The sequence below is a fragment of the Acomys minous genome (genome assembly GCF_964271855.1).
Source record: "Acomys minous genome assembly, chromosome: 19".
Classification (NCBI taxonomy): Eukaryota; Metazoa; Chordata; class Mammalia; order Rodentia; family Muridae; genus Acomys; species Acomys minous.
The window spans coordinates 6,149,604-6,161,769 of record NC_140499.1 but is presented as its reverse complement, the minus strand read 5'-3'; the positions used below and the strand labels follow the sequence as shown (position 1 = coordinate 6,161,769).

Below are 12,166 nucleotides of genomic sequence, written 5' to 3'. Positions count from 1 at the left end.
GCCAACAGAAGTGTATGGATTTGAGCTAGCATTGTCTACTACTGTGTGACAGAAGATGGCTTTTCTTTCTCAGTCTGAGCACAGTTGTTTGCCTTTCCAGAGATAGAGAAATGGGAAAGGGATGAATGCAATACTTTTTTCTCCTGCCTGTATATATTAATACAAAATACTGATGTAATAATAGAAGAAGAAGAAAGTTCTTCTCAAGTGAACATTGCTTAATCATGGGTTTTGTATTCTTTTCTCACTTGGAATATTTGCTGTGCAAATATATAATTGTCTGCAATATAGAAGAATGTATTCAAGTAACTTAACTGAAAACTACATGTGTAGATTAAGCTATGGTTGGGGTATGGTTGCTTGCCTTTAAGAGTATTGATTGCAGCAAAGGAAGAGTGGTCAGTCTAAGAAGAAAGCCACTCCTGTTCTAAGTAATAGAGGACTCATGTCACCATGCGACTCATAAATACAAAACAGGAAAAGTCAGGAAATGCTTACAGGATGAGTGAGGTCCCATGTGTGTATCAAATGCTCCTATTTGCCTACATTGCAATATTCTGCATGATTGTTCCTACCATAGACATGCAACTATCTATCTGTCTTTGGGCATACTCTAAGGTTCTGGTTCAGGAATCCAATCCTTTGGCTACACTGCCTCTTCTGGTACCTCAGTGCATCTGTGGTGATCTCTTCTTGTTCACGCTCCTGGAAATGCTTTATTCGCTTAGTTCTTCTGTCTTTCTTCATCCGTGTGCTTCTGTTGAATTTCTTTCTCCTATAAACCAAAAATGTTGTAAATCCTTAACCAGACCGTATTTTACTGTATATCTAATTTGCTGTAGTTATTCCAAGACAAAAAAGTGAAGGTTAAAATGTAAGGTACTGAATCCTGTAATTGAATAAAAATATTACCTACTTATGAGAAAGATTTCTTTTACTGCCTCTTTTTTTTTAATGTAAGTGCCATTTTGCTATAATTTAGAAACCTGACATAAGTCACAGTGTAAAATGGCAAAATCATGTACAGGCTGCTAGAGTTATGAAATCACATTTTTTTTATGATCAAATAGCTTAAACAGCGGTCACTTGTACAGGTGTTTTTGATGTTGGGTGGGTCAGTCTCTCTTAGTTTACTTAAGGTAAAATTAGATTGTTTTAATTTATTTATGTGTTTATTTTCTGTTTGGAATATTTTCCACTTTATACATAGTTACATAACTTTACAATTTGACATCTTGCTCCAATCTGTTGTTGTTGTTATTTTAAGGAGGGTTCCTCTGTATATCCTTGGATGTCCTGGATTTGCTTTGTAGTCCAAGCTGTCTTTGAACTCAAAGAGATCTGCCTGTCTTTGCCTCCCTGAGTGATAGGATAATAGGCATACATCACCACATCCAGCTTGATCCAAATTTTAAGCAATATAGGTAACAAATTTTATTGTCAATCAAAATGCAGCTATTGTATTATTTAATTGGAAAGAGCGTCTAAACAGATTTCAGCTTTTCCGTTTGAGTCAATATTAGAAATGTTTATTCCAAACTTAAGAGATGATTCCATAGCTAAGATTGTTACCTATCTAACCCCAAATTAAATGCTATTTACATAAATATTCAGGATGTCTTATTTCTAAAAAAAAATTTCTTCCTAATCATTATGGCCACTCTTGAGTAATGGTTTTTACATGCTAATAAACATAAAATGTATTCTTTTCACTTTACTAAGTTTCCCAGTAGTAACTATCTTCTTAACACAGTGGCTAGATAATAACAGATCTTTGAAACTAGAAGTGAGTCTTCTGAGTGTGTGGGGGAAATCCTGGTCAAATTTGTATCCCTATTTATTTATTCTTCTTTATATGAAGACAAGAAACTCCCATCCTAAATCAAACTATGACACAGTTTGTCACCAGTGTCCAGCTAAAAATACAATACAAATGTATTATAATATAATGAGATAAATTGAATTGTTTCTGCTATTTCATTACAGGACTTTTCAAGAATGTGTAACTTCCCCCGGTTTAATTTGCTCTATGCCAACATAACTTTTCTTTGTCCATAGCTTTCTTCTGATAGGCAGATTTGTTCTTCTTCTAGTCTCCTTGTAGCTCTTTGCTTTGGACATTTTTGAAGTATAATTGATACTGTGACGATAATGTGACTTTATTTTACTCAATTTGTAATCATAATTTTTAGGAAAGCTACCATGTTCCTATCCTTTTGGCTATATTTTGTTGTTTTCTCTATTTGTTGAAATATGTGATAAGAGTGTGTTATCACCTTATAATTTCTTCTGCATGCTTGAGGTTACTAAACTAAGACAGAAGGTCCTATTTTGATAATACATTTCAGATATCAAATTAAATTCTGTACTTAATAAAACTTAATAGGAATGTTAGTTTAAGGACTAACAAGCTTTGCCTGTTTTTCTAAGAAATGCCAGACAGTAAGAGACAAGAAGTAGACACATTAAGACAAACTTTAATCTGTTAAGAATTTGGATTGGACTTTGTGTTTCAAGTGAGTGATCACATACACTAATTATTGTTATACTTTGCAGAAATAGTAGTTGAAAGAGGCTTACTGGTATAGAAGGGCAGATAAATCAACTTGCTGTATTTAATTCTTTGGGTGGTAAATAATCCTTTTATGTTAATGTCTATCTTCCCACAGTTAACATTGAAGTTTAAACTCCAGTGGCGTTATGGTATGTGGAAAAAAATTCAAAGCCACAAAGTCTTCTGTAATGATCTAAATTGAGGTCACTGAGATATTTCACCAGACCTCAAATCTCTATAGAATGTTAAATGGTTTAGAAGAGCTAACTATGGCAGTTGTAGCAAAAATCGCATTAAGCCTAATTGTTCCAGATCCCATTGCAAAGGCAATTGAAAGCCCAGATGTTCAATTTTATGTCAGTTTATTTCTTGAAACACTGAGTTCTAGACACAAACTACAAAAATACTGTCTTAAGTCTCAAATAATGACAATAAGACTCTTGAATAGGAGGAGTACATTAACTTAGTTACAATAATGTTTGTGTATAAACAGTTTGCCTTTTGAAAACTCAATAGGTTTTCCAATTTATATAAAGACATGAGGATCTTAAATTGCTGACTTAACCCAAACCAAACACACACAGACACACAGACACACACACACACTTTCTGTACTTTGACATATAATATTATTATATCTATTTAAAAGTGTGTTTGCTGCTGCATCAAGCTATATATTCCTCCTAAACAAGCCTCTCTTTGTGAGCCAAGACCAAGATGCCCAAAAGAATGGATATTTCCAGCCTAGACTATATGCTTTTTTATATAGAAGAAATGATTTCCATATCATTAAGACAGATGATACAATCCAAGTCATGGAATGTTATAGTTTAAGGGATTTGAGTTTGAATGGAAATAACAGTTGCTGAGTACAGTTTTAGGCCATGTGTTGAGTGCATTGCTTATGTTACAAACTATCTCTCAAGTACACAAAAACTTACACAAACATTCACTCATGGAACTCCGCCTTGAACTTTGTTATTACATGAATGCCAATGTTATTAAAACAGTATCTTACCACGAGTGATATGAAATAGTGCAAGATGCTCTTCTCAGGTTAATAATAAATGACTTTATGGATCCTGTATGTGGTTTCATGGAAACCAGGATGGTCTCAAAGTTGCTATATATCCAAGGATGACTTTGGACACTTTCTTGAACTGTCTTTATCTACTGTTCAGGAATTACATGTGTATGCTACCACATGAAGTTTATGGACTTCTAGTTGTTGAATCCAGGGACTCACGAACTTTAGATAAGCACTCTACTGACTATACTACACCCATAGCCGCTGTTTTCTTTTGTTGTTAAGATTTATTTAATTTTAATGTGTGTGTGAGAGAGAGAGACAGAGACAGAGACAGAGACAGAGACAGAGACAGAGACAGAGACAGACAGAGAGACAGAGCGAGACAGAGAGAGAAGGGAGAGAGAGGGAGAGAGAGAGAGAGAGAGAGAGAGAGAGAGAGAGAGAGAGAGAGAGACACGGAGGGAAGGAGAGGGAGATAGAATGTGTCTAAGCACCTATATGTGGGGAGAAACCACAAAAGAACATCGAATCACATAGATCTAGAGTTATATGTGTTTGTGTGATATGAGGCTTGTTATGTAGATGCTGGGTTCTGAATTTGGTTCTCATGATTGTAAGTCTTTCAACTGGTGAGATATCTTTCTAGTCCCTAGCTTTTGATGTTCAAATTTTCTTTCACAAATGGAGTTTATTTCCTGTTGATTGTAATAGCAAATAATCCTTCATTCAGACTATTAAGGATGAATCAAAATTGGTTTTTTTGCCTTCTTCAAGGATCCATTCCAATTCTTGACTTTAATCCTTATAACATGGAAAATATGTGGTTTATATGCCTGTCTTCTTCCTGTTCCTCCTTACACTTCACCCCACACAGCATTAATTTCTACATGTAAAACTTATGAGTTCTCATGACTAGAAATCCTTCCATGATTTTGTTTTTAAATACTCCTATTGTCAGAGCACCATCAGTATTTCCACCAATCCTCTTTGTTTAACAAGCTAATATTTTCTTCAATCCTATCTAGCAATGCAATTATTGCCCCAGTTAATATTTTACTATATTCCCTGCCATTAATTTTCACTTCTTGGCTTTAAACAGTTTAAATGCATCTTTTCTATTTTCTGGCTGTAATTATAATTGAGTCCATTGTTTCTCTCTCTCTCTCTCTCTCTCTCTCTCTCTCTCTCTCTCTCTCTCTCTCTCTCTCTTTCTCTCTCTCTTTCTCTCTCTCTCTCTCTCTCTCTCTCTCTCTGTCTCTCTGTCTCTGTCTCATCTCTTATCTCATCTTTTAGATGTCTAATTTGCTTGTCATCCTGCTAAACATAATAGCCAAAACAAATCACACTGAGATGCCACTCCAAATGATAATATAAATAAACTTCAAGGGATCATCAATGACTATTATTGAATTTCTTCATCTTCATATCAAATTGTCAACTCATGGATCTTTCTTGAGTAAATAAATATCACTCATTCAATTAACTTTTAATATCATCTCCATTTTGTATGCTGCCCAGATTGACACCATCTATATTTTACTGTCATTTTAGCCAGCTTCCTGCTGTTGTTGCCATACCTCCCCACATGCTACATGCCTTCCTACCATGACAGGAATATCTCCTTGAACTATAAGTCAGAATGCACTTTTCTTCCCTAAATTGCTTCTTATCACTTATTTGGTACCTAACCTGTACATAAACAAATTACAAATCCAAAGCTTTAAATTTCCCATGTTAACATGTTATTTACTTCTTCATTTATTTTACTTGCATTCCTGGCCTTATGTCCTTGTCCTTGTGGTAGTTAAATGTAAATTCCTTGTGTCTCTTCAGATCTGAATGCTTCCTTACTGGTTCTGCATATGGTCTGTATATCTACTTGCATATTAAGTAATTGCCTTAAATTTAACATGTTCGAGCAATTCTTTCTTCTTGGTCTTCTGTTCCTTGGTTAAAAGTAACCCCAAACTCATTGTAAGGTAATGATGCAAATGCTAGCTTTTAATTAAAGAACAGAGTGGTCTGACAATAAAGAAACAACACATTAAAAAAGAAAAGCACATTTAAGCTGATTAAAATATTAATACATAGATGTGGGAATGTATAGTTACCTACTGATATATATTTTACACGGTAAATTTAATTAATGAAAAGAAATTTTGAGAGCTACCAAGATGGTTAAGCTATTAAGAGCACTGCTCCTCTCTCCCAGAGAATGTGGGTTTGATTTTCAGCACTATCACGGTGGCTTAAAACAGTCTATAACTCCAGTTCCAGGCAATCTGGTGTCATTTCTGGTCCCTGTGGGTGCCAAGCATATACAACAAAGTAGTTTGAATTTTTTGATATAGAAGCCCAAGGCTATAGAGGTGGCTCACCAACTAAGGAATTTTCTGTTTTTACAGAGGACCTGTTTTCTATTTCTTGTGCCCCATGACTATTAAAAACTACCTTTATCTCCAGTTCCAGGGTATAAAACAATTTCATCAGGTCTCTGCAATTACCTGCATGTGCATGGTGAAGTTGCATGAACTCATAAATACACATAAAATTAAAATAAATAAGTAGATTTAAAAGGCAGCATATCTGAAATGAAAGCTCTTATTAATACATCCTACCCAGGTCTAGGATAGCCTTTACTCATGAGTCACCCTTCTCTGAGTCACCTTTTTCTGTGTTCTCTCATGATGCCCCAGCCATAGTCATGTTTTGTTCTTCTTGAAAACATTTTTTGCTTGGAAATTATGAGATTTAGTCTCTTTCTTAAATTTTTTCCTAAATTATCTCCATATTACTCAAACCCTTCTAAGTCAGCCATGTGAAAGTATTGCACAACCCCAAAGTGTTCCTCACCTTCTTCCTCTGTTGCATATTTTCACAAGTGTTTATAATCATCTAACATACTACACAATCACTCAAATGATTTTTCTATGATTATTCCACTAGTGTTATATATACGAGTTACTCATCTATAGCTTTTTCTTGAGTTTAGAATAGTACTTAACCCATAACAAGTACTCAATAGGTATTTATAAACAAATGAATAATATTTGTAGGAAATAAATAATAATTCTTTCACAAATTCGGTGATCACAAAAAAACAGGTATTGAAGAATATTATTCATGGTTAAGAAGAGATTATATTGAACTCTCTTAAAACTCCATGTCCTGCACTGTCTTTTCCTTCCTCCTCACTCTTTGCTGTTTTATCATACACAATGGCCATTTAGAAGGAGCCAATATTTCTTTTTTTGTTTTGTTTGTTTTTTATTAGTTTATTCAGATTACATCTCAATTGTTATCTCCTTGCTTGTCTCCTCCCATTCCTTCCTCTCTCGCTCTTTCACCCTATTCCCCTCACCTAGGTTTGTGACAAAAGGCAACCTCCTCCCCCACAATATGGTCACAGCCTATCAAGTATCACCTTGGTAGCCTTCATATTCTTTCTATGAGTGATAGCAGGCCTCCCTACTAAGGGGAAGTGGTCAAATATGGGGCACAAGAGTTCATGACAGAGTCAGTCTCTGCTCTCCACACAGCTGTGAAGAATGTTCTGTCCCTTGGCTATATCTAAGATGGGGTTCAACATTTACTACATGTATTGTCCTTGGTTGGTGCAACAGTTTGAGAAGACCATCCTGGGTCCAGATCCTATCATCATGATGTCCTTGTAGGTTTCTAGGACCCTCTGGGTCCTTCTATTTCCCCATTCTCTTGTACTTCTCTCACTTAGAGTCCCAATAGGAGTTCCCCGAATCTATCCCAATCTCCTGGTAATTGAAGACTTTCAGGGGCTATCCCTTTTGGGGTAGTGTGCAATTATAAGTGAGTATATACCATGTGAGTCTTTCTGAGTCTGGGTTATCTCATTCGGACTTGAGTTTTGTGCATGGTAATAGATATGAATCTACTTGCATTTTTCTACATGTAGACACCCAATTTGACCAGCACCATTTGTAGAAGATGCTACCCTTTTTCAGTTGATTAGAATTGGTGTCTTTGTCAAAAATCAAGTGTCCATATCTGTGTGGATTTATTTATGGGTCTTTGATTCAATTCCATTGATTAACCAGTCTATTGCTATGCCATTACTGTGCTGTTTTAATTACTGTTGCTTTATAATACAGCTTGAGATTAGTTATGGGGATTGCTCCAGAGGATCTTTTATTGTAGAGAATTGTTCTAGCTATTTTGCTTTTTTTTCCCATAGGAAGTTGAGAATCGATCTTTCAATGTCTTCAAAAACTTGTGTAAGTATTTTGTTAGGGATTGCATTGAATCTTTAAATTGCTTTTGGTAAAACAGCCATTTTTACTCTTCTCCCAATCCATGAACAAGGGAGATCTTTCCATCTTTTGATGTTATCTTCAATTTCCTTCTTCAGAGATTAGAAGTTTTTTTAAAACAAGTCTTTCATTTGCTTGGCTAGAGTCACTACTGGATATTTTATATTGCTTGTGGCTATCATGGAGGGTGTAGCTTCCCTAATTTCTTCTCTGCATGACTGTCATTTGTATATAGGAAGGCTATTGACTTTTTTGAGTTAAATTTGTATCCAGCCATTTTGCTGAAGGTGTTTATCAGATGTAAGAGTTCTCTGGTGGAATTTGGGGTGTCACTTATATACACTATCATATTATCTTTGAATAGGGATAATTTGACTTCTTCCTTTCCCATTTGGATCCCCTGATCTCTTTTTGATGTCTTATTGTTGTGGCCAGAAATTCAAGAACTATATTGAAGAGATATGGAGAGAGTGGGCAGCCTTGTCTGGTCCCCGATTTTAGAGGAATTTCCTTGAGTATATCTCCATTTAATTTGATGTTGGCTATTGGTTTGCTGTATATAGCCTTTATTATATTTAGGTATGTGCCTTTTATCCCTGATCTCTCCAAAACTTTAAACATGAATGGGTGTTGGGTTTTGTCAAATGTTTTTTCTGTATCTACAGAGATGATCATTTTTTTCTTTCAGTTTGTTTATATGGTGAATTACATTGATGGATTTCCGTATATTAAACCACCCTTGTATGCATGGAATGAAGCCTAACTGGTCATGGTGAATGATATCTTTGAAGTACTCTTTGTTTGTTTGTTTGTTGTGTTGTTTTTTGTTTTTTCAAGACAGGATTTCTCTCTATATGTAGCCTTGGTAGTCTTAGACTCATTTGTAGGCCAGGCTGGCCTTGAACTCACAGTGATCCACCTGCCTCTGCCTCCCAAGTGCTGGGATTAAAGGAATGAATCCTCACTCTCAGCATTTGATGCGTTCTTATATTTGGTTTGCGAATGTTTTATGGAATATTTTTTGCATCAATGTTCATAGGAGAAATTGGTCTGAAATTCTCTCTCTGTGTTGGTCTTTGTGAGGTTTAGGTATCAAAGTGACTGTGGCCTGAAAAAATGAGCTTGATAGCATTCCATTTATTCGTATTAGAATATTGGTATTAACTCTTCTTATAGGTCTGGTAGAATTCTGCACTGAATCCATCTGGCCCTGGGCTTCTTTTGGTTAGGAGACTATTAATGATTGCTTCTGTTCCTGTAGGAGAAATAGGACTATTTAATTTGTTTATCCAATCTTGATTAAATTTTGACAAGTGGAATCGATCAAGAAATTTGTCCATTTCCCTTAGATTTTCAAATTCTGTGGCATATATGCCTTTGAAGTAGTATCTTATGATTCTTTGTATTTCTTCAGTGTCTGTTGTTATGTCTCCCATTTCATTTCTGATTTTGCTGATTGGGATAGTGTCTCTGGGCCTTTTAGTAAGTTTGGCTAGTGGTTTGTCTAACTTGTTGATTTTCTCAAAGAAGCAGCTCTGGGTTTTCTTTATTCTTTTAATTGTTTTCTTTGTTTCTAATTTATTGATTTCAGCCCAGATTTTGATTATTTCCAGACATCTACTCCTCTTGGGTAGTTCTGCTTCTTTTTTCCCTAGGGCTTCCAGATGTGTTTTTAAGTTGCTTATATGTGATGTTTCCAATTTCTTTATAAAGGCATTTAATATTATGAATTTTCTTATAAGCACTGCTTTTTATGTGTCCCACAAATTTGGGTATGTTGTTCCTTCATTTTCATTGAATTTCTGGAATTCCTTAATTTATTTATGTTTTCTTTGACCCAGGTGTCATTAAGTAAAGAGTTGTTTAATTTCCATGTTTGTGTCGGTTTTTTGTTATTTCTGTTACTGTTGAAGTCCAGCCTTAGGCCATGGTGATGTGACAGGATACAAGGTATTATTTCAATCTTCTTGTATCTGTGGAGGCTTGCTATGTGACATACTGTGTGATCAGTTTTGGAGAATGTTCCAAGGGATACTGAGAAGAAGGTATAATCCTTTGTGTTTGGGTGAAAAGTTCTGTAGATATCTGTTAGATCCATTTGATTCATGACATTGGTGAGTGTTGTTATTTCTTGCTTTAATTTCTGTTTCAATGATCTGTCCATTGGTGAAAATGGGGTACTGAAGTCTCCGACTACTAATGTGTGTGGATCGATGTGTGGTTTAAGCTTTGTTAATAGTTCTTTTACAAATGCAGGTGCCTTTTTGTTGGGAGCATAAATGTTAGAATTATGATGTCATTTTGACTGTCTTTACCTTTGATGAGTATGAATCCCTTTTGATTAATTTTGGTTGAAAGTCTATTTTATTAGATATTAAAAATGGCTACACCAGCTTGCTTCTTGTGTTTGTTTGCTTGAAATACCTTTTTCCAGACTTTTACCCTGAGGTAATGTCTAATCCTTGTGTCTGAGATGTGTTTCTCGAATGCAGAAGAATGTTGGATCTTATATATATATATCCATTCAGTTAGTCTGTGTTATTTTATTTTATTTTATTGGAGAATTGAGACCATTGATGTTGAGAGATATTAATGACCAGTAACTGTTAAGTCCCTTGATTTTGATGTTGGTTGCAGTAGAGAGTTTGTGTGGTTGTGTCTTGCGATGATGTTATTATCTATTTTCTGTCTAATTATGGTTGTAGCTCATTCCTTTGGGGTAGAGGTTTCCTTCTAGTATTTTCTGGAAAGCTGGATTTGTGGATAGGTACTGTTTGAATTTGTTTTTGTCACAGAATATCTTGTTTTCTCTATCAATGGTTATTGATAGTTTTGCTGGGTATAGTAGTCTGGCCTGGCATCTGTGGTCTCTGGGGATTTGCAGGACCTCTGCTGAGGCCCTTCTAGCTTTTCTGGTATCTGCTGAGAAGTCGGGTGTAATTCTGATATGTTTGCCATTATATGTTACTTGGCCCTTTTCTCTCACCACTTTTAATATGTTTTCTTTATTTTTATATTTTGTGTTTTGATTATTATATTGCAGGAAGATTTTCTTTTCTGGTCTATTCTATTTGGTGTTCTGTAGGCCTCCTGCATGTTTATAAACATTTCCTTACTTAAACTGAGGAAATTTTCTCCTTTGATTTTGTTGAAAATATTTTCTGAGCCTTGGAATCAGGCATCTTCTCTTTCCTCAAAGCCAATTATACTCTGGTTTCATCCTTTCATGGTGCCCTTGATTTCTTGGATGTTTTATGTCAGGAATTTTTCAGGTTTAGCCCTTTCTTTGATGGTTGCTTCAAGTTCTATGATTGTATCAAGTAGTCCTAAGATTTTTTCGTCCATCACTTGGATTCTATTAGTGAAGCTTGCCTCTGTGTTGCTCGCTTTCTTTTCTAAGCTCTCTCATTCCTGTTTTTCTTCTGTCTGTGCCTTTATATTTCCATTTTCATCTTCAGATATTGAATTGTTTTATTGATTTCCTTTATCTGAATGTTTGTACATTCCTGAGCTTGTTTCAGTGCCTCTTTGTAGGACTTCAGATCTTGAACTGTTTCATTGATTTTCTTGATCTAATTGTTTGTATTTTCCTGAATTTTTTCCAGTGCTTCTCTATAGACCTCTTTTATGTCTTCCACCTGCTTGGCAGTGCCTTTATGAATTTCTTTACAGATTTTATTCATTTCTTCCGTTGTCATCTTAATTACTAAGGATTTGAGGTCATTTTCTTGTATTTTAATTGTTTGAGGTCTCTTGTTTGCTTTCCTTAGAATAGCTGGGATCTTGAAATGCCATATAGTTTTTGTTTTTGTTTTTTCTGTTGTAAGCTGGCCTTTAGTCGTCTTGCTGCCTATAATCACTCACCAACAAACTATACTCAGCGACCAGTGAAGGATATCAGAAGCTGCCTCCGAATATTAGAGACAGCAAAAGTATTCTAAAATGCACTAATAGTAGTACTAATAAAGTACTAGTAATAGTACTATATTAATGTTTTGAAGATTTGCTACAACATCTATTATTCTCTATTAAGAAGTAGAGACTTTTTTCCTCTAGTGCCAAAGAATTTGAGAATTATTCCTAAGTCATTTTATTAACTCTTTAAAAATTCCATGCAACATATCAAGACCATGTTCACCTGTTCCCCAAACTCTGCCCATGTCTATCTGCTCTACCCAGTCTCTCTAGGCCCTATTATTTTAATTCATCAAGACCAATTTATGCTGTCCAAATATTAGATGCATAGTCTTCCGCTGTAGAATAGTAAACTACTGGGAAAGAACTGTCTCTCACTCT

At 35.2% G+C, this 12,166-nt stretch overlaps 1 protein-coding gene across 12 annotated transcripts in view; it reads left to right on the top strand.

Annotated features, from left to right (window-relative positions):
* The window catches only part of NLGN1 (neuroligin 1), an 896,042-nt gene that overhangs the window by 351,530 nt on the left and 532,346 nt on the right, over positions 1-12,166 (top strand). The window lies entirely within an intron of this gene.